The sequence below is a fragment of the Larus michahellis genome, chromosome 10 (assembly GCF_964199755.1).
Source record: "Larus michahellis chromosome 10, bLarMic1.1, whole genome shotgun sequence".
Taxonomy (NCBI): domain Eukaryota; kingdom Metazoa; phylum Chordata; class Aves; order Charadriiformes; family Laridae; genus Larus; species Larus michahellis.
In genome coordinates this window covers 18,447,164-18,466,528 of record NC_133905.1, presented here as the reverse complement: position 1 = coordinate 18,466,528, position 19,365 = coordinate 18,447,164, and the positions used below count along the sequence as shown (strand labels likewise).

General features: G+C 41.3%; 1 protein-coding gene across 6 annotated transcripts in view; it reads right to left on the bottom strand.

Annotated features, from left to right (window-relative positions):
• PRKCD (protein kinase C delta) overlaps positions 1-17,539 on the bottom strand; it is a 66,182-nt gene extending 48,643 nt beyond the window's left edge. For 2 of the 6 annotated variants that reach the window (XM_074602650.1, XM_074602654.1), the window contains exon 1: positions 17,378-17,539. The gene's annotated coding sequence lies outside the window, so the exon portion shown is untranslated. Of the gene's footprint in view, positions 1-16,113; positions 16,257-17,189; positions 17,357-17,377 lie in introns of those variants that run through there. The other 4 variants (XM_074602652.1, XM_074602649.1, XM_074602653.1 and 1 more) reach the window with 4 other exon arrangements.
• Between the last annotated feature and the right edge of the window lie 1,826 nt (positions 17,540-19,365).

Here is a 19,365-nt window from a genome sequence, read left to right as displayed (position 1 = left end):
GTTCCCGTGTTCTGCATACTTATGTAGACAATTGCAAATTAAGTTATGACCTCTGTTGCCTAAATGATTCATTCAAAATAGCAATAATAGCCTCTGACATGCATTACAGGCATGACTGCTAGCAAACTCCATTAAAGTTGCTTAACATCTCTGATTAGTAGATGCGTTTTCAGTTACTTACAACTATGTCGAATTTTAATCAGCACACTGAAGTTCCACAGACTTGGCAGGTTTTCTGCCTCAAAGGGACAGGGGAGTTTTTAAAGTTTAATCCAAAAAATTTCAGCTAGAAATCACCTGGCATGTACTTTGGAGACACAGGTATAGTTAAAAATAAAATATGAGATTAGCATCTTAAATAAATGAGAACCTTCTACTTTTCCTATAACCCTTTCCCTCCTTTAAAATGAAGATAATTCCATCTCTCAATGACACTATGAATATTCTCTGAAAAAGCTTGAGTTACTCTAATCACAAACACGATACAAAGGACAAGAAAACTACTGACACGATCTTCAGAGCAGTTTAAGCAAACAAACAAAAAAAATAAAAATAAGAAACAATTCCCACAGAATTAAAGGACAAGAACAACAAAAAACTCCCACCTTCCTCCAGCCTTCACACATTTAAGGAAGCTACTGCATAACTACAGCCCAGCCCAGCCGCAGTTTTCATATTAATCCTCATTTGGGCATTTTCCAACATTTCATAAACTCATTTTCTGGCAGGCTATGGGAGATGTGATCTACACACAGCATCTGGAACTGGCATGATTTCGGCCCAGTGGGTCCTTCCAGCATGTCATGAAATAAAAGGACCTGTTCTACCAAAGGACAGCAGGACCTAATTTCTATCCCACTGTATTCATTGTTCCCAGTGACCTTGTTAGGCAATTATATTCCTTTATAAGTGGAAATCTGGAAGCTTGCCACTTCAAATAGCTGCAAAATAAATGAAATTGTCTGCCAAGAGTACTCGCCGGTCATACCTGTCTTTCATACTTGGCAAGGATTTCATTCCGTCTTCTAAAACTCTTGGATATGGGCCGCATCTAACTAGGCTTACGCAAGACAGAAACAGTAACATCATCAGAAGAGTACCTGGGATTTTTCCTTGAATACACAAGGTAGTATATGAGTAATGTGCTAACCCAACAAGTCACCGGGTTTGTCTTTCTCAGGAAGCCCAGGCGCAACAATCTGTATGTCCTACCTGTTCCTAGTACAGCCTAACCACAGAAATTTAACTCTGTTGAGTTAGACTCTATTAACTCTATTTAACTCAAATAATAAAGAATAAAAGGAATATTTTACAGACGCACTGTTTCCCTCTTTTTCTGATTTTTCTTCAGTAGTATTTTCCCAGACACATGCGTTTTGTTTTAGATAGCCTACAATTTTTAAGGCCCAGGCTATGGTACATCTAAGTCACAGTGAGCAAGTCCTTCAGGGAGTAGACGCAGCGCTTGCACCTGCCAGGAAATAATAGCTGACAACTGAGTGAAACTGAGAAGAATCCATCTAAATGAGCCTCGTAGCTTGAAAACTTCTCCTGCTTTTCCAGATAAACTGGGCAGAGGCACAGGAGGCAAGCTTTCCACATTGTGAATGGAGCAGCAATCAAACTGAACTGCAAGATCCTCATTCTCCTGAGCACTCACACTGAAGTCAAGGACAATTATTTGAAATAGTACATGTAGCTCTTGACAAGGAGGCACAAGCTTCTTGCAAGCCCTGTAACTTTATGGCACCTAAATATCCAGAACTCGGACAATAACTACAATACAAATGACAGAAAACAAGTTGGAGGGCAGACAAGAGAGGAACCCTTATATTTCATACGAAGCATCCCCAGGAATCTTTGCCTTGTTCATGAAGAGCCAGCAAGCAAAATTATTAAAGCCATACTTTCACAGAGAGCTGTGCCTTCACTAATCTAACAGAGACCTTTTTCAATTTGATTCTATAAAAAGTTATATTAGCCCCTGAGAATAATCAGGACTTTGAATGTTTCCACAGACACAGGGGGAAAAAAAAAAAAACCTAAACCAAACCAAAACAAATGTAGATCAAAGCATGTAGTAAAGTTTCAGACATCAAACTCTGGAACCATAACAAACACTTTATAATCTAAAAAAGATTAAATGGTTGCCATTTTAGAGTGTTTCTGTGAGTGAGAGATAAATAAGAACATGGTAAAGGTCCAAAACATACCGGCTGAATAAAACCCGATCTGTTGCATTTTCCAAGACGACACTCTGCTCTATGAGCTTTATTAGAAAAAGCATGGTGAGTCTAGCCAATTTTTCCCTGAATAGGAAAACCTCATCCCTGTATATCAATGGCAAGAAGAGCCAAAGAGTGTAACAAAGACCCTTTCAAACATGGGAAAATCTAACTGAGGAGGACAAAACAGCTACTGTGAAAGAACCAAAACTTCTATAGCCTAATACATTTCCAAAGGTGGGGTTTCATAGGAATACGTGACTTTATTTGTATACCCTTACACTTCACGCTAATGTCATATCAGTTCTTTTAAAGTATTTCACTAAAGAAAACAAGCATAAACTGTGACAGACTCAAAGTAAAGGACTGTACTCACTTGCAGAGTTGTTTGATCACAGTACAGTTGCTCTGAATGTTACACTGAGTATTCGCAGCTCTCTTGACTTTACAAAGCATTTCAAAAAGAAAAAACCTCCAGCTATAAGCAACTTCTGAATGTCAGCTCACTGTACTACCTCTTATATTGCTAGCTACTGAACAAACACCCATTGGGAAGGTTAACACAAAACTTCAGCAATTAAAAGAAAAATCATTTAAATTGCTCCTTTGAAGAGATTTGGACAAGCAACCTAATTATTTTGACAGATCCTGGAAATATCTGATTGCAAATTGCAGAGGACTTGACAACAGCACAACAGATTTTATTCACAAGAAAAAAGTGAGAAAAAAAGCAAACACTCCCATTCCTTTAGGATGACCAAGAGACTTCATTTTGGGCAAAATACATTTTACCACATCACTTTTGTTTTCTCTGGAGTTTTACCATCCATTTCTAAACAAACTAGATACTGAAGCTGTACACATTTTCAGAGACCATTGATTTAGTTTCTTCTCAAAAATTGGGAAACCTGTAAAAACAGCAGTTTCCATATAACAAATTAAGGATACAGAAAGATGACTTAATGACAGATCTCATAAATTAATTAAATTGCAGTATACCTGCTAGTATTACGATTGGAATTGGTTATGTATTTCAATAATGGACTCTCCGTGGAAATGTTAAGTCTCCTAGGAGCACAAGGAAATTGCAGTCTCTGGAAGGAATAAAATAAGAGAGAGAATCAAAGTAACCCACTACAGTTTCTTAAAATTCGTTTTTGGCTATTTGCTACTTATGTATCCTATGTATCACAGAAACCAAAGGTCAAGGAAGAGACAAGCTGAGCAGCAGAAAACCAAAGCTTTTTGGAGTTTTGTGATTTAAAAGGTTTCACTGCACACCTTCTTTGTATAAAATGTCTTTTAAAGACAAAAGTATTGAACTGCAGCTAGCTTTTCAGCACAGCACAGGAATAAAAGGCATGGGATGAGAAAGCGTAGCACAGAAATACGAAGTGAAAACATGGAAGATGAGTTTGAAACGATTCTGTGAAATATGGTCTATTAAGACTGATGTCACCAGAATATGTCACGTGAAAATATGTTTACAGTACAGAATTTAAGGCCTCAAATAAATTTCTCTCTTGCTTAAAGCAATATCAAAATTATGTTTTGCTATTTTTAGATGTTAACAATAAAGGGATTTTTTCTTTTTTCAGTTTTTTTTTTGGGGGGGGGTGGGGAACGACACATCCCTTAACAGGTACAATGATACTGGTTAAAACAATTATAAGAGAAGGAAAACATTATTGCCTTCCTTAACATTTAAATCAAATGGGCTGTCTGGCTGAAGTCAGTGAAATTTCATCTTGAAACACAAGTTTGCAGCATGAAGTATGGATGTGAAAGTTTACTTATTTTTATGTCAATGATGATGCTACTACTGCAGCCAAATTATGACCATATTGAGACCTTCATGGGCACATCTACAGCAACAGAAAACCTGGTTTAACTGCTTCCAATCTGTTTGTACTCAAATATTGTTCAAAGCCTGGTGAGCCCAAGTAACCCAAGTCACTATCTAATTCCTTCCTGATACGATGGGCTGTACAGTATTGGAGTACACATAGGCGAACCAAAGTCTAACAGCAACAGATAAACCTGATTGGCTTTGCACTAGGAAAAGGCTCTCGGCAGAGAGAAGTACAGAGGTTTCTGGCTTTTGGTTGGGCTATGGAGTAAAACAGCATTTTGCCTTCCCTGCTGCGTTACTTCTAGCACTGCTAGCACTGGATGTAACTAACAGGATAGAGTTCATCTGCAATCCCCTCTTGGGCCCCTTGACATCTCTCATCGGTACAGCTGCAAGTCCCTTTGCTGCTCTGAGATCCCTTAAGTAACGTGCTGGCCACATCACTGCTACCGTGTCGGCCCTTTCTACTGACCTGTAAAGAATGCAATGTTTTGATTTGCACTGTTGGAACGCACAACCAAACATCTTAAAAAGTGTTTCAAAAATCAACGCTTACATTATTATTTTTTTTTAGTATTTAGCAGCACCTGAAAACTGAGAGCCTGCCCAGAGCATTAGTGTTGTGCTCCAAATGGCCAATTCAGAACTTAGACAAATTAAACACATAAATGATGTGGGAACCAGCTTAGAAATACATTTATCAAATGCATAGTCAGAGCCAACCAGCCTCCGGATTCCAGGATCCACATTAAAGGAACAGAAGCAACCAGACAACTCCCTCTTCTTATGTTGCTTGCTGGGGACATTATTACTTCCTTGTAGCTGTTGTTATCGCTCAGCTGTTAAGAACAAACCTTTTCACCACAGGTTATTTATGAATGTCATATGCATCTGCTGTCATACAGCACTACACATTTGCAAAGAAAAAAAAGCAACAGTATCGTTTGAGTTTGTGGGGAGATGCAGTTAATGACACGTGGTGCAAAGGTTCTTTAGCCAACCCCCTCCGCTTCCAGCCACCCAACTCAAGTTGAACACAAATTACAAGCATGCTAATTCTATACAGCATGGGAAAATTGAGAAAAGTTTAAGAAAAAATTGCTGCAACAGCTGAAGTCATTGCATTGCACATAAAGACTCAGAGGCTGAGAGGACAGGTTTACATCTTCCATGCTTTGATCTACAACTTGTGACTCCAACTTGCAGCTGTACCAAATGTGCAACAGGGGCTCCCCACAGCTTCTGCCTTCCCCATTACCACGTTCCCTCTCCAATTGGAGATAACCAGAATATGCCTTTTTGCAGTTTATCAGATCAAGCAGTCGGAAGACTCAAAAAGAGAAATTCTGTTTAGTTGACTGTGAAGATTTGCAAACTCAGCCAACCAGAATCTCAGGGAAATAGGAGGACGATATGGTGTTGCTATTCTCATTTTCTGCAATTGCTTTCAGAGAGAAGCAGTCAGCATCAGAACATGGCTCCAAGTGATACTGAGCGAGAGTCTAACTGGAATCTGTGGAAAGATGAAACGAACCAAGAAAGTTTTTCCAGATTCTTTTCCGAGATGACAAAACCCTCTCTCAGTTACTTCTCTCATTTTCTCCCCATCTTACTAACACACCTGCAGGGGCACAAGAGATGAGAATTCTTCATGTAAAATCCAACTTCAAGGAAAAAAAAATCTCTCAGAAACTTTATGATACATCATAAAGTCCCAAAGAACGCACAAGAAAACTCACAAAATCTTAAGACTATTTGCTTTTCCCCCTGAGATGCTGGCAGAAACATTTACCTCATCTTTGTTCCAGCCTTGATGCAATACTGTACACTGTCAATTACATGGAAATGTCTCCAGTTTCCAACAGCGAAGGGCTCAGGCTGTGCAAGGCCAGAGGCGGGCGTTGCTTTGTGGCACACACAGCTGAGCTCAGCACGGTCAGTCCTAGGATGCTGGATGAGAGCTAAGGGAAATAACCCAGCCGGACGGCTCAGCACTTGCCCTGCATGAGATGGGGCTGGTAGCAAACACGTAAGATGACAGCCCACAAGGGGGGTCCCCAACCAGGCACCAGCACTCAGGCTATCACAATAGGAAAAACAAGCAAACAACTGAAGAAAACATGATGCGTTACCCATGTTCTTCTAGGCAAGCAATTTACCAAAACTACACAACACATTAAGGGTCGAGCAGAAGCAGAACAATTCTGCTATCCAGTGCAAAAGCACTCTTGCTGTCATATCTCCTCAGAGTCCCACATCCAGCTCCAATCATTCCCCTCCTCCTTTCCTCCGTTGCTTCATGTGTTGAGGACAGATGGTAGATAGAGCTACACCATGGTATTTATATACAGGCTTTAAAAGACTTACAAAGTACAGAAACTGACGTAGTGCAGTGTCTTTTTTGTAGCTTTGCAAATTTCCTAACAAATTACTCTGGGAGATTTAATGGTTAAGCAATTCAGTAGGGGCATTAAGCACACTTCCGAAAATAAGACCTGATCAGAAGATCACAAGTACGCTTTTCTTCATTTATGTACTGCAACTTCATCCACTAGAACTCCAAATAAGAGCTAAAAGACCACAGGAATAATACCAAAAGCACAGAGACACAAACAGGCATGTTTTTAAGCTGCCTTTAACTCTTACTTATTAGGCAGCAGGGAGCTCTTAGTTACTAAAGCAAAACTAACTGCAGCAGAACAAGGATACATTCTTCCATCCTGGTCTGCCTGGGACACCTTGCCTACAGCAAACATTTTCAATTACATGAGTCTGGCATCCTTTTTTGCGCTTTTAAGAAGATAAAGCTCTAGATATGCTGTCTTTCCTTTGAAGTATTTGAATGCTCATACTACTGCCTCACCACAGAGTCTGAGAAGCGTTAAGTGTACAGCCTGGCTTAGAGAGCTGTTAATTCAAAACAGAGCTGCGTAACTCTCATGGTTTGTTTAAAGCAAACAAAGAAAACATCCCTCTGTTGAGAATCACTCAAAAATTTTTTTAGTATTAGGATCAGGTTACTCACTGGAAAGCAGCATGAAGTAGTAAGAAAATAAGATTTATGCGGGGGAAAAAAAAAAAAAAAAGAAAAAAGACCAAAATCATAATACAAGTAGGTAATTTATTTTTTTCCAAAATAAGACTAGTTTGTCAATGGGATGAACTCTTCAAGAAAGTTAAAAAAGCCCTCAAGAACTCAAGTATACCATCACTACATGTGTGTGTGTGTATCAAAAAATTTTAAAAGAATTTAGAGCCGTTTCCTCATCAGCTGTTATCACTCAGCTATAAGAATAAACCTTTCCACCACAGGTTATTTATGAATGTCATATGTATCTGCTGTCATATAGCACTATATATTTGGGAAGAAATAGAGGTGTACAGCAATTTTTACAGCAAATGACAACCCAGTAATTGACAGTTAAATTAAACTGACAATTAAATTATATTTAAGGAACTGAAAAGAAACGAGTTTTTTTCCTACTCCCTAACTTACCATACAGTCATCACAGATGTTATTATAAAGTGTTGTTACAAATAGAAAAAACAAACAAACAAAAAAAAGAGTAATTTTCTTTTTGACTCTATCCCTTTGACAAAACTGAATACATGCTATGTCATGGCTTTCAGAGTATTTTTAGCTTAAAAAAAGATTTCCATTTTAGGTCATTACAGCCAAAGAGCACTGCTGATAAATAAAATCAGTTTTGTTATCAACCAGAGAAAGCTCAACTCCTTGCTGCTCTGGTAATTAATTTTTCATCATTTATTTCATGTGTCCAGAAGGGGTAGAAAGATCTTTTCCTGGATATTTTTCCATTTAGAGTCTTAAATAATTTTAAAAGTTTCATCTATCAATCAAGTTGAACTCTGCTCTAACAGCAGCAAAACTTGTATCCACACAAGTGGCTAATCAGTTTAGAAGTGTTTAGAATGAAAGCGTTTGCATAAGCTTTTGTATTTAACTGCATCAATGTAAAAACTGACTTAAAGTGGAACGTCACATATGCTTAGACAAGGCTTGGCTATGATAAGCTGAATTTGGACACAGCAAAGCTGGTGAAATGCATTTATAATAATGTTATCCAATTTAACTAAATATATTTTGACCTAGCTACATTAAATACCTATATAAGACCTCATTTTCTTCAGGGAGAAGATGGGGATTAATTGGTATGTTAGCTATAATCACATATTATAGGAGATGAACTGCTAGTTCATCCCTAGCAAAAAAAAAAAAAAAAAAATATAAAAAAAAAATCACTAAAATAAAAATTTTCTCCCGCTTTTTACTCAGCACTAAGGATCAAGATTTGCTGTTTAAAAGGAGAAAGGAACACTACTACATGTTACATTCAAAATCAAAATACAGATCTGAGAAGCTGAACGTGTTGCTTCAAGAGGTTAGCAGCTCCCTGCTTCAAAGTTTTGAAATTAGGCTTACACAATGCAAAGCTCCAATGACGGAAAGATTGGGCTGACAGTTATTAACTAGTAAGAGAATAAGGGAACAAGCAACAGAGCAACACACAAAAAGTCAAGGAGATTGAAAGTAAAAGCGGATTTTGGTCACAAGAGGTCCTTTGATTTGTCCTTTTCTCCAGCTAAGAGACACAATAAAAAAAGAAAAGAACTCAACATAAGGAGAGACAATAAAGGGCCAGCCTGTTTTGGCTTCTCTTCCCATTCCTTAAATACATATCTATATAAACTTACAAGCAAATAAACATTTCTCTTTGCTTCAACTGCCACCCACTGGAAAAGGAAAGCAACATTAATTCCAATTGCAATACCCTAAATAGGTCAGAAACCAATCTGACAGATATTGGTAGAGATTACATTAAAGCTCTGGAATTGCCTTGAAAACCTTAGTGGCACTGCTAGAAATAATAAAGCTTGCAAATTCAACTGAAACAGAAAACAGAATAAAGCAATAAGCCAGACTCCACTTCCTCTCCCTGCCCCAGCCAGCAGGCTTTTGGGTTGTATTGCAAAAGTTTTGGAGAGAGATGGAGTTGGCGAGGATGAAGTGAGAGTAACGGGTCTGGCAGCAGCCCCCTAACAAACCTGGTGCAACAAGGATGAGCAACATTGTGTAGCCTGGCAGTTCTCATCGCTCGGCGCTGTGCTGCTCCTGCTGCACTCCAGGTCCATCTCTATACTCATGTTGCTGCTCTCTCTCATGCTTGCGCTTGCCTTACAACAGTAATCCATCAACTACCTTGCCTAAATGGCAGCGTCGGCACTCCAGCTTTGCCTCATCCACAACCCACATATTCCCTTCAATGGACACACAGGTGTCTGTGGTGCAGGAAGTTGGTGTTGCAGATGCAACAACTTAATATTTTCAGTAACAGAGCAATGCAGAAAGGCTTGCTGAAAAAACAGTATAGGCTGCAACAGAGCATTATTGTCCACTTCAGACGAAACTTGTTCTAACTTTAGATAAAATAAACATACACTTGCACCAAAAGTGCTAACCTAGGATAGCAATATGAGGTATTTGCATACAAAAGCATGCTCGTCAGATGCAATGACAGCAGTATAACAGCTTGTTGCAGAAATGCAACAAAACTCACCACTAACTGGAACAGCCTGTCCTGCAGACGTGCAATTCTGGTGAACCTGCACTGAGGCTGAGATGGCTCAGCCAGGGAAGTCAGCAATCACAGCTGAGACCATTGGGCAAGCAAACCTGAATGATACAGACACGCCCTGACTTCCTGGGGAAAAAAACAACCTCTATTAAAATAAGAACAAATAATTGGGGAGAATTAGATTCCAGAGAACCTTCCATATTTAAAATATTCTCAAGTGTATATGCAATGAAGCAAGTTTTGCCAACAGAATAGCTACTCTGCAATTATGGATGAGCTGAGAGGTATAAACTGATTGCAGATTCCATCACTGTAAGGGTCTAAGGAAACTGGAGAAAGCCTAAGAACCTAATACAAGCTCTGTGGGGATTAACAGAAAGACCTATAAATCCTTTGGTCCAAATCACATGTTTCTTCAAAAAGGCTTGTAGGAAAAAAAAAAAAAATCTACCAGGAAAAAATATCTGGCAACATCCCCTCATGAAATTGCACTTCTGCTGTGGTAAAGGTGGGGAGTCCCACGGTGGAACAACTTCACTGGACTTCCACCACCAAAAGAGATGCTTCTTTCACAGGGCAGAGTTGGGGCCAAGATACCTGCCAAAGTTGTAACAGTGCTTCAAGCTGTATCTCCCTGCTCTCTGGTTCTCTGACCGAATTTTTTCTAGGCAGGACACAAGTGCTGTCTACTTGACCCCTCCCTGGTTTTACCTGTCCTTCCATAACTGTTGTGCTAGGTTTGAAGGAACTAGGTAACTGGGGATGCTGGAGTCTCCTTTTTAGCTGAGAGAATGGGAGAAGACATGTTTAAGTGCCAATGGCTCACTGCATTCAGATCAAAGCAAAACTGGATGCATTTTAGCTCTTAAATTACCTGGAAGAGTTTAGGTCCATATTAAGAAGCTCTTGCCCCTGGGATGCTGCTTCTTAGATAAACTTGTCAAACAGAAATCGTAAGTGTCAGCTCCTATCAGTTATCGAGGAACACAAGCAAATGTAATATGAGAGAGCTTGCATGATTTCCCGACAGACAAATCTGCTCTGGATATTTGGCAATCAGCATCCCCAAGTCATTAGTAAGAATATTTGAGTTCAGTGAAGGCCATAGTCATCGGCCAACAGACACATAAGGAAACAGCTAAACTCTTGTTGAGCAATTCACAGCTCAGCACGAACGCAGCACTAACGGACCAGCACACTGGATGTGAAGAAATGTAATCATTGCTCAGTGAGTGCAAGAACCAGTCTATTAGAAAAAAAAAAAAGTCTCTTTCAAAAAAAAACTAATTATTATCTATCAATACTGAAAGCATTTATAATCAAATCTACTCCTTCACATGCAAAGATAATTATATGACTAAGGGTTTCAGATCCTATTTTTTGATTTAATCTATAAAAGGAACAGAGTTCGTTATCAAAATGAAAGATCCTGGCAGCACCTACTTGATGCAAGACAGCCATCTGTGCTCTTACAGGAATACACATTAAATACGTCTTTTTTTAAATAAGCAAGAATAAATCTTACTTTCACATGAGTTTTTCAGTAAAATATTCTATTCTGACATACAATGGTGTTTTTTTAGCAAGTGAAGTATTTTCTCCAGTTCAACAGGCACTAACAAAATCAGTAAGGTACAAAATACTCATTTTGGCTACATAGTCACACCAGCAAAACAAAGTCACCCAGAGGCATTACAAAACATAAAAAATCTTGAGATAAAACGTACGGGGCAGTCAGTGTTATATTTCAAACATGACAGTCTTTCAAAGTTATTACACTATGTCTATTCATCTTAATTTTCCTTGAGAATACAAGTTAAGAGCATATAATGGGCCCTACTTGCTACTGGCTGGACTGTATCTTCTAAATTCCTACCAAATTTTCACACAGAAGGCTTTTTGAAAAGGAGAGACTGTTCCTTTCAAGAAAGAAATAGAAGAAATACAAGTCTTTCGTTCACAAAAGAACCAAATACAGTCTCCGCCTAGAAAAGCACAGTTCAGCCATCGAGCAATGTGTTAGCAATAGCTCAGCTCCACTGTCTTTGTACTCACTGGGGAATTTCCGAGAAAAAGGCAGACTGCAGAAGCCAAGCTTAACCTTGAGTTTGGCTGCTAAACAGTTTCAATCATCTTTTCAAGTACCTATCTACATGTTCATACATCTAAATCTTAAAAAAAATCTGGCTATAAGTTAAAAAAAAAAAAAGGTTTACTATCAGAAAGACAAATCTGGTATCACAAGAAAAATCCTTCCCTTAAGCTGTTCCTTGTATTGAATATTGATACACTGAAGTAAATTAGACATCATTGGTATGATAAGGAACAAAGTAGTACTGACTAAACACTCAGATTTCACGAGTTCGCTAGGCAGAAAAAACACAGAAAAGCTTAAACTGCACTTCCTCAAGAAACCAGAGAATAGGATAAAGAATCGAATATACAAACAAGGATTTTATTAGATCTCTAATAAATAGGTGTTGATGGGGGGGAAATATTTTCAAACACTCAGAAAGTAACGCCAGAGTGCTAAAAAACCATGCATTTTTCTCTCTCTCTCATCATTACAAATTTGTCACCCAACAAACAACTAGGCTAAACCAACACAGCTCTAGGCTTTCAGCTCCAAATCAGTAGCATGCATGACTTCATAGCTCAGGGGCGGGGAAAAAAGCTGAGGCTGAAGTTTAGATTTACTGCATATGTTTCAAGATACACTGCATTTATAGTGGGTAGCCAGGATTAAACCAAGTCTATAAATACTTAAATCATTTATGAGACTGCAAAAGGCTAAACATAATGTGAATCAAAGCCACTCATGCGCAGACGTACACCTCATTTTAGATGTTTTCAGCCATCCAGGAGATGAGAAACAAGATACTAATTCAGACAACTCCTCCGAGCCCAGTGCAGTGGAAAAGATGTCAACCCACACGAACCTCTTCAAAAAAAGAGGGACACCCTTACTAAGCTGTTTGGGAAGAGCTTGTTTTAGTAGGGTCTCTTTGCCACAGACACATTCAATGCCAACTGCAATGATACCTTGACCTATTAACCAGTCTCCTAGGAGCTATCCCAACTCCACTCTCACTACCAATGGGTAAAAGTGAAACCAGTTGGTTACATTTCAACCAAACAAGACCATAGGTTGCTCATAGCTCTAAGGAAAAGTATTAGGAATAGCAGGATAGGAATACACGTTCCATATCTGGTTTGTTCTCAAAAGTGGGTAGCACCTTGGAATTCAAAATAATCTGGTTCTGGGGCATACAGAGAGATGCTGCTTTTTTTTTTTTTGATAAATTTGAGGGTTTGCTGATCAAGTTGGAGGAGACAGCAAGCACACACGCTCCTCCCTTAGCAGTCAGGCAGGTATCATACAAGGCTTAAAAGCTTAATGTGCATCAGTTTAACGAAGTTATCCGTGATGGTCACTCCCAGACTTTATGGATCGTGATTATTATCATATGAATATCCATTCTTGGTATCAGTGTTACTTGTAATAAGAGAGTCTGGTGTAGATCAGACCAAAAATAAGTCTTGCACCACTCCTACTAAGGACAAATTTGTGATGTCCCCAGTACTCCTGGGCCTGATCTCTCATTTCTCTATTTTTCCTGGCGTCTCTGGTAACAGGAGCAGCACACTGGTACAGCTTCCAGTCATAGAGGCAGTATGCATAATCTAGGTGGCCCTATAGAGCTAAAGGCAGTACACCACTTCCTACATAGCAGACTTTTGCAAAATTACTCAAATATCATAAAAAACTAAAGGGAAACAACTCTCTAACAGGTAAACATAACTGCCTTTGAAATGAGAACATAACACAAGCCATTTCAGCATTATTTCACCATGGCTGTAAAGAGCTTCCCCGGGCTCATCTCTCTTAATTGCATCTTTGCAAAGCACAGCCAAGCGGATGTGGAATGATTACTTTTAATGTGCTACCCAAATAGCTCTGAATGGGCACAGGCAGTTTGCCCCCTTTCCCTGTTCCTCCTCATTGTCCTTTGGCTCCATATAGAGCTCTACAGAACCAAATTCTGCACTCAGGTTACACAGGAAAAGGAAGATTCAGAGAAAGATGACAAGTTTTGTCATGTAGCTAGGAAAACAGTTAAAACAACTACTGGAACACAAACTGCTTTGGTACTTTTTAGGCAACTTTTGGACATAACCCGATAACCCAGATGGAGAAGCTGCATTTAATGCAAGGATAATTCCAGAGTAAAAATCATATTACCTTTCTCAGCAGTGGATGATTAACAAAGGAATTCAGTTCCTAATGAAGTCAGCCAGCCCCCAGACTCCACTGGTAAATCCCTTCTTGTCATCTTTCACATTCAGGTCTGACTCATCTGCAACAACTATTTCAATCCCTAGCCTATTCCTTTTTTCCTCCACTCTTTTTATGGTAGGTTAAGTATACACTTAATAAATGTAATGAAAGGGACGGTGGACTATAGATACATAATGCATTTGGACTGCGGCATGAAGAGACACACCTGAGTTAGCTTCAGGGAACTTAAATACCTGTGTCAACGAAGCCAGTACATGTGCATACCTCAGTGCTGGCTAACTCCTATAAGTATTTACACGGTACAGTCCACACTGAGGCTTGTGCCACAGCAGCTTCACTGCAGATTAGCTGGACTGAAGTGAACTTTGATACCTCCACACGTGCTACGGTCCACCTCCAGTCCCAGCGCAGCTCCAAAGCGAGAGGTGATGAAGGGGCTCCTCTTTTCAGGAGCAGCAGCCAGAGCTGAGCTCCAACTCCAGACTGACAACGCATCCACAGGGCAGAGGATCTGTGCCTCTGCAGAGAGGCAGGGTGACAGTGAAGTCCTTCAAACGGAAACAAGGATGGATAGCTAATTGAAACTACTAGGCCCTGAAGTACTCAATTTGACATGAACTTTAATTGTAATTACTCTGGCTTTTAGACATCAAAATAGACTCAGAGGCCTGAAAGCTTCTATGCTTTTCCCAGGAAATCAGTTATTTTAATAAAAGATGTCATCTTTTCAGGTTTTATCGTTATTTCCTTGATCTATAAAGCATCAAACAGCCAAGTTCTCTTTGAGAGATTCTTCTAAAGATTCCTCTTTAACAAAAGTAGCTACAAAATTTCCTTCTAGTTTAGAAATAGTTTCTAGCTTAAAAATAATGCATTCTTTACAGAGTATCTTTTCAACTACGCTGTGTGATCAAAAAGTCAGAATTATTATGCTATTTCACTGTTCCATTCAATAAGAAAATTATGACCCTACTGTATAATTATGCCTAATGAAAAGGCGGGTTATAATTCATGAAATACAAAAATGGAAAAAAACTCTGAGAATGAGCTCTTGTCTGGTGAGACTAATACGAGCATCTTCCTGATCAATTATCTCACACACATTCACCAAACAGAATTACCTTACGACAGACTCATTAACCACACAATACATCATAGCTGTGTAACAGAGCATAGTCTTCTATACGTTTGTATCAGCCACTGAGTGGCAGCAATTCCTTCATACCTAAATCTGAATTATGAGATGCAGGATGAAAATTTCAAAGTATTGCTAACTCTTAACTATTTTATGCTACCTCTAAATTCTTTTATGTTTAGCATTACATGCAACCGTACACATAACGCCTAGTGAAATACCTTTTTATGTGTTTCAATTTTTAAAGTGTCAAAGTTTCAAAAATTATGTACTTTATTCTGATAATCATACTTCCTTATAAGTTTGCTATATTCAATTTTACAAAAAGATAACTCAGTAAAACTATGTGGATCAAGGAAATTGAAAATGCCAGCATTTAATCATTTTGTAAACTAAAGCACAGACATGTATTTTATTATGAAACCCAAGGCGAGGGTGAGAAATCTAAAAAAAAAAGTTAAAAAAGAGATATAAATCTATGTTTTGCAGCCTTATGTTTGCTTCTTTCCTCAGTATTTTCAGGCTTCCATAGTAGATTTCAGTCACCTCAAGACACTATCAGTCCAAAACCAAATATCTAACTTTTAAATACAGTCATTTTCAGGAACTAAAATAAACAGGAAATGCTGCATGTACACTTCTTAAAAGAGACATTTATGAATTATTGCTTAACCACTTAAGAAGCACTTCATAGTCTCTTGTTCAGAAAGCTATATTGGTTATACTTGGTTATAGCTTCCTATTTGATCAATACAATGCTGCATGGCATTATTTGATAGATGGAAAGCCAAAGAGGTTATTTGCTGGCTTATTACACTGTTAATAGACTAATGACTGTACGAGGCCAAGGCCCAAATAAGATTTAAACAAAACTAAACACACAACAAGTGCATTCAGGATTTTGATGCAGACTACTTGTAGAGATGTAAAATGTTGTACTTCAGGCTTTAAACAAGTCTCTAAAACTAGGAAAAGATCTAGCATGAGAACGGATTATCCCAGACCTGCCTTCTCTGCAGACTCGCTCTGTCCTTGGAAGCATCCGACTGTCAAAGGACGGGATACAGGGCAATATCATCCTTGCACATGAACCTCCTGCAAGAGCCCCTGCGTCCAGACCAACACCCTGCTCTGCGCTACTTGAATAGTCCAGAAGTGAAGTGGTGCAACAGTCAGAGCCCACGAGTAAACAGATGTCAGACGTAACCACAGATTGCCGTAATCCAATTATTTTAATATTTCATACCCTACCGCAAATGGGGAATTCTCTAGCGATGAGCTGAAAATTGGTTTTTAGGAGATGCACGCCTGGCAGGGACACAAAAGCAACAGGCATTCCTACTCCTTCATGTCTTATTGTCTGCCGCCATTCAGCTGGAAAGCTAACCCTTTGAAAGATCATAGGTTTTATCGGCTTCAAGCTCCCTGTCCTACGGGAGGCAGGAACAGAGTATCAACGCGGATGGGGGGGGGGAGGGGGGGGCGAAAAAGAAGTTGGTATTCCCAAACTCGGCGTTTCTGCTACGAGGAAACTCCGTGTTTCTGCAAAGGACCAGGGGGCTCCGGTTACCCCTCAGCCGGGGCGCAGCACGCTCCCTCCCGCCCCTCCGCCCGCAGCCTGACAGACTTTCCCCGCTCAAGATCGCGCTTCCCCGCGGACCGAACGAGCCGGCCCCGTCCCGAGCACCCCCGCGCTGGGCGGCGGGGAGGTTTCGGTGGACAAAGCCCGCGGCCGGGCTGGCCCCGGGGCTCCCACCGCAGCCCCCCGCCCCGGGGCGCGCAGCCCAACATGGTGGCGCGCCTGAGGAGGAGGAAGCCCCACAGAAGCCGGCGCCCCGCTGCCGGAGGCAGCCCCACCGACTATCGCCCCGCAGCCCCGCCGGCAAGCACTGCCCGACCCGCCGGGACACACGCCGAAGCGGCGGGCTGAGCACCCCTGTCCCCGCCGGGAGCCCCACGGAAGCCGGCCGGGCCGGAGGGAACCGGAGCCCGTGTCGCTTCCTCATTCACCCCGCGCCAGGCGGGGCAGGAACTGCCGAGCAGAGGGAGCCCCGCGCCCGGGGCAGGTACCGGCACTCACCCGCTTCCAGGGAGCCGTCGGGGGACCGTGGCCACTGCCGAGTTCCGGGCGCTGTCCCGAGAGTGAGTGAGGGAGCGAAGGAGCTAGCAGGTCCCCGTCGCCACCACGGCCCAGCCTGGCGCTCCCTGCTCCCCGCCCGGCGCTCCCCGCTCCCCGCCCCACGCTCCGCCCATGGGCCCCGCGCTCACCTGCCGCCCCCGCCCCCACTGTGCCGGCCCCACCCCGGAGGCGGCAGCGCTGCCCGCGGCCCCTGAGGGGAGATGGCGGCTGGTGGCCGCCCGTCCTTCAGCTCCCTCAGCCGCCCGGGGCGGCCCCTTTACCTTCCTCTTCGCTCCCCCTTCTCTCTCGTCGGAGGCGGCCGCGTGTGGTAAACGCCTCAGCCCCCGCCTCCGCGGTAGCCCGGGCAGCCCCGGGCTGGCCAGGCGCTAGCGTGCCGTACCGAGCCGTGCTGTACCTTGGCGGGCGGTTTGGCCGAAGGGCCCTTGGCGCGACGCCGAGGTGGAGAGGCTGCGGCCAGAGCGGTGTTGGTGCTGAGGGCGCTGGGCCACGTTTGAGACGAGGAAATGATTTTTTAGGGTTTTGGATTTACTTGGTTTTTGGTTTTTTTTGGTCTACTGGTCACTGAGATGCGAAGAGCATCTGGGTTTGAGGGGCCAGAGCTTGGCCGGCAAGTGCTCTGAGTGTGGCCCTGCCCAGCAGCCAGCAGCACTCGGGTTTCTTCACCCCTCAGGTTTCCTCACCCCTTTACCACACGTTCTGTTGCAGGCTTTCATTTAAAACGTTCTTTGGTGACTTAAAAGCCATGGGTGTTGTTTTAATAATGGGGCCAAAGCTGTGTAGGCTGTAGCTCTGCGAGCACTGCCGATACCTCAGTGACTTTACCACAGAGATGGCCCTCGCTGATGTGCCTGAAGTTAGAGGCCTTCACAGGGCTTTCAGGGTCCTGGCTGGGGCTCTCCCCCAGTTTGTATTCTGCTCTGAGTAATGGGGCTTGGTTTTTCTTGAAGTCGTCTACAATCATCAGTGTTAAAATGGGATGTTTTAGGGGTGGGTTGCAGCACTGGAATGTGTGAAGTGTAAGAACCAGAGGAAACACCGCCATGCTCCTGTTGGACTCCAACAAGCGAACCTTTGTCATCATTTTTTAACTCACACAGGTCAGGTGTAATTACTTTCATGTTTTCATCTGAAATGATCTCATTCTGCCCTAGCTGAAAAGAGCAATGAAACTCCCAGTGTTTTTTTTTTGTGACGCTGCGGTAACTGCGGGTATTTCTCCAGGCAGCTGCCAGGCCGTGGTGTGCAGCCAGGGGTGTCGGAGCGTTGCTGGGGGCTGTCACCCAGCTGGTGGATGGCTGCAGAGTCATCTCTAAAAAACCAGATTCCACCTGTGTGGTGTCCAGCTTCTTTCCGGAGTGTTTCACGTGATATTCATAAGGTAATATGGAAGTCTCTCAGTTGTTCTGTCTGACACCGAATCTAAAAGGCTATAATACGCGTATAAATCAGCCTTGTCAATAGTTTATTTATATAGAGAGAGTTTAATTTAAAGTAATTTATTTTAAAACAAAATTACCACCAGCTGAGAGCTTTAGTGGAGATAATGATAATCACAGTTTGGGTTAAAGCAATAGAGCAGAATCATCTTGGGTCATTTCTTTTTTACTTCTGCTGCTAATTAAAATACGTAGTATTTTGCACAGTTACATGTTTTTATGTATGTTTAAATGTATTTTTTTAATTGAAAAATATAAATAATACTTTCCTGCTTTGGGACAGAATATCATCTGATTAACTGTAATGCTATAATCAATTGTATGAGGACCCTCATTATGTAGATTGCTGTTAGGCTAAAATCTGAGGAACTTTATATGCATGAGCAATTAATGAATCTTGTGTTATAGAAGCAAAACTAAAACTAGTTTGAATGAGAGAGGAAAAAGCAGAAGCTAACTGTGGACAAGCAGTTTTCCTCATTTCAATGCTTCCAGTGAAGTTTGGCAAAACAGAAAGTGCTTTAAAATGCATTTCATTTAATTTCATGTTCTTTGGGTATTTAATGGAGTGTAAGTGGTCAGAGAGAGTCCATTTTGGTTTATGACTTTACCATATAATGTTGCAGCAAGCCATTTGTTAACTACCGTTGCATTTCAATTATTTAAGGCATCACTTTAGT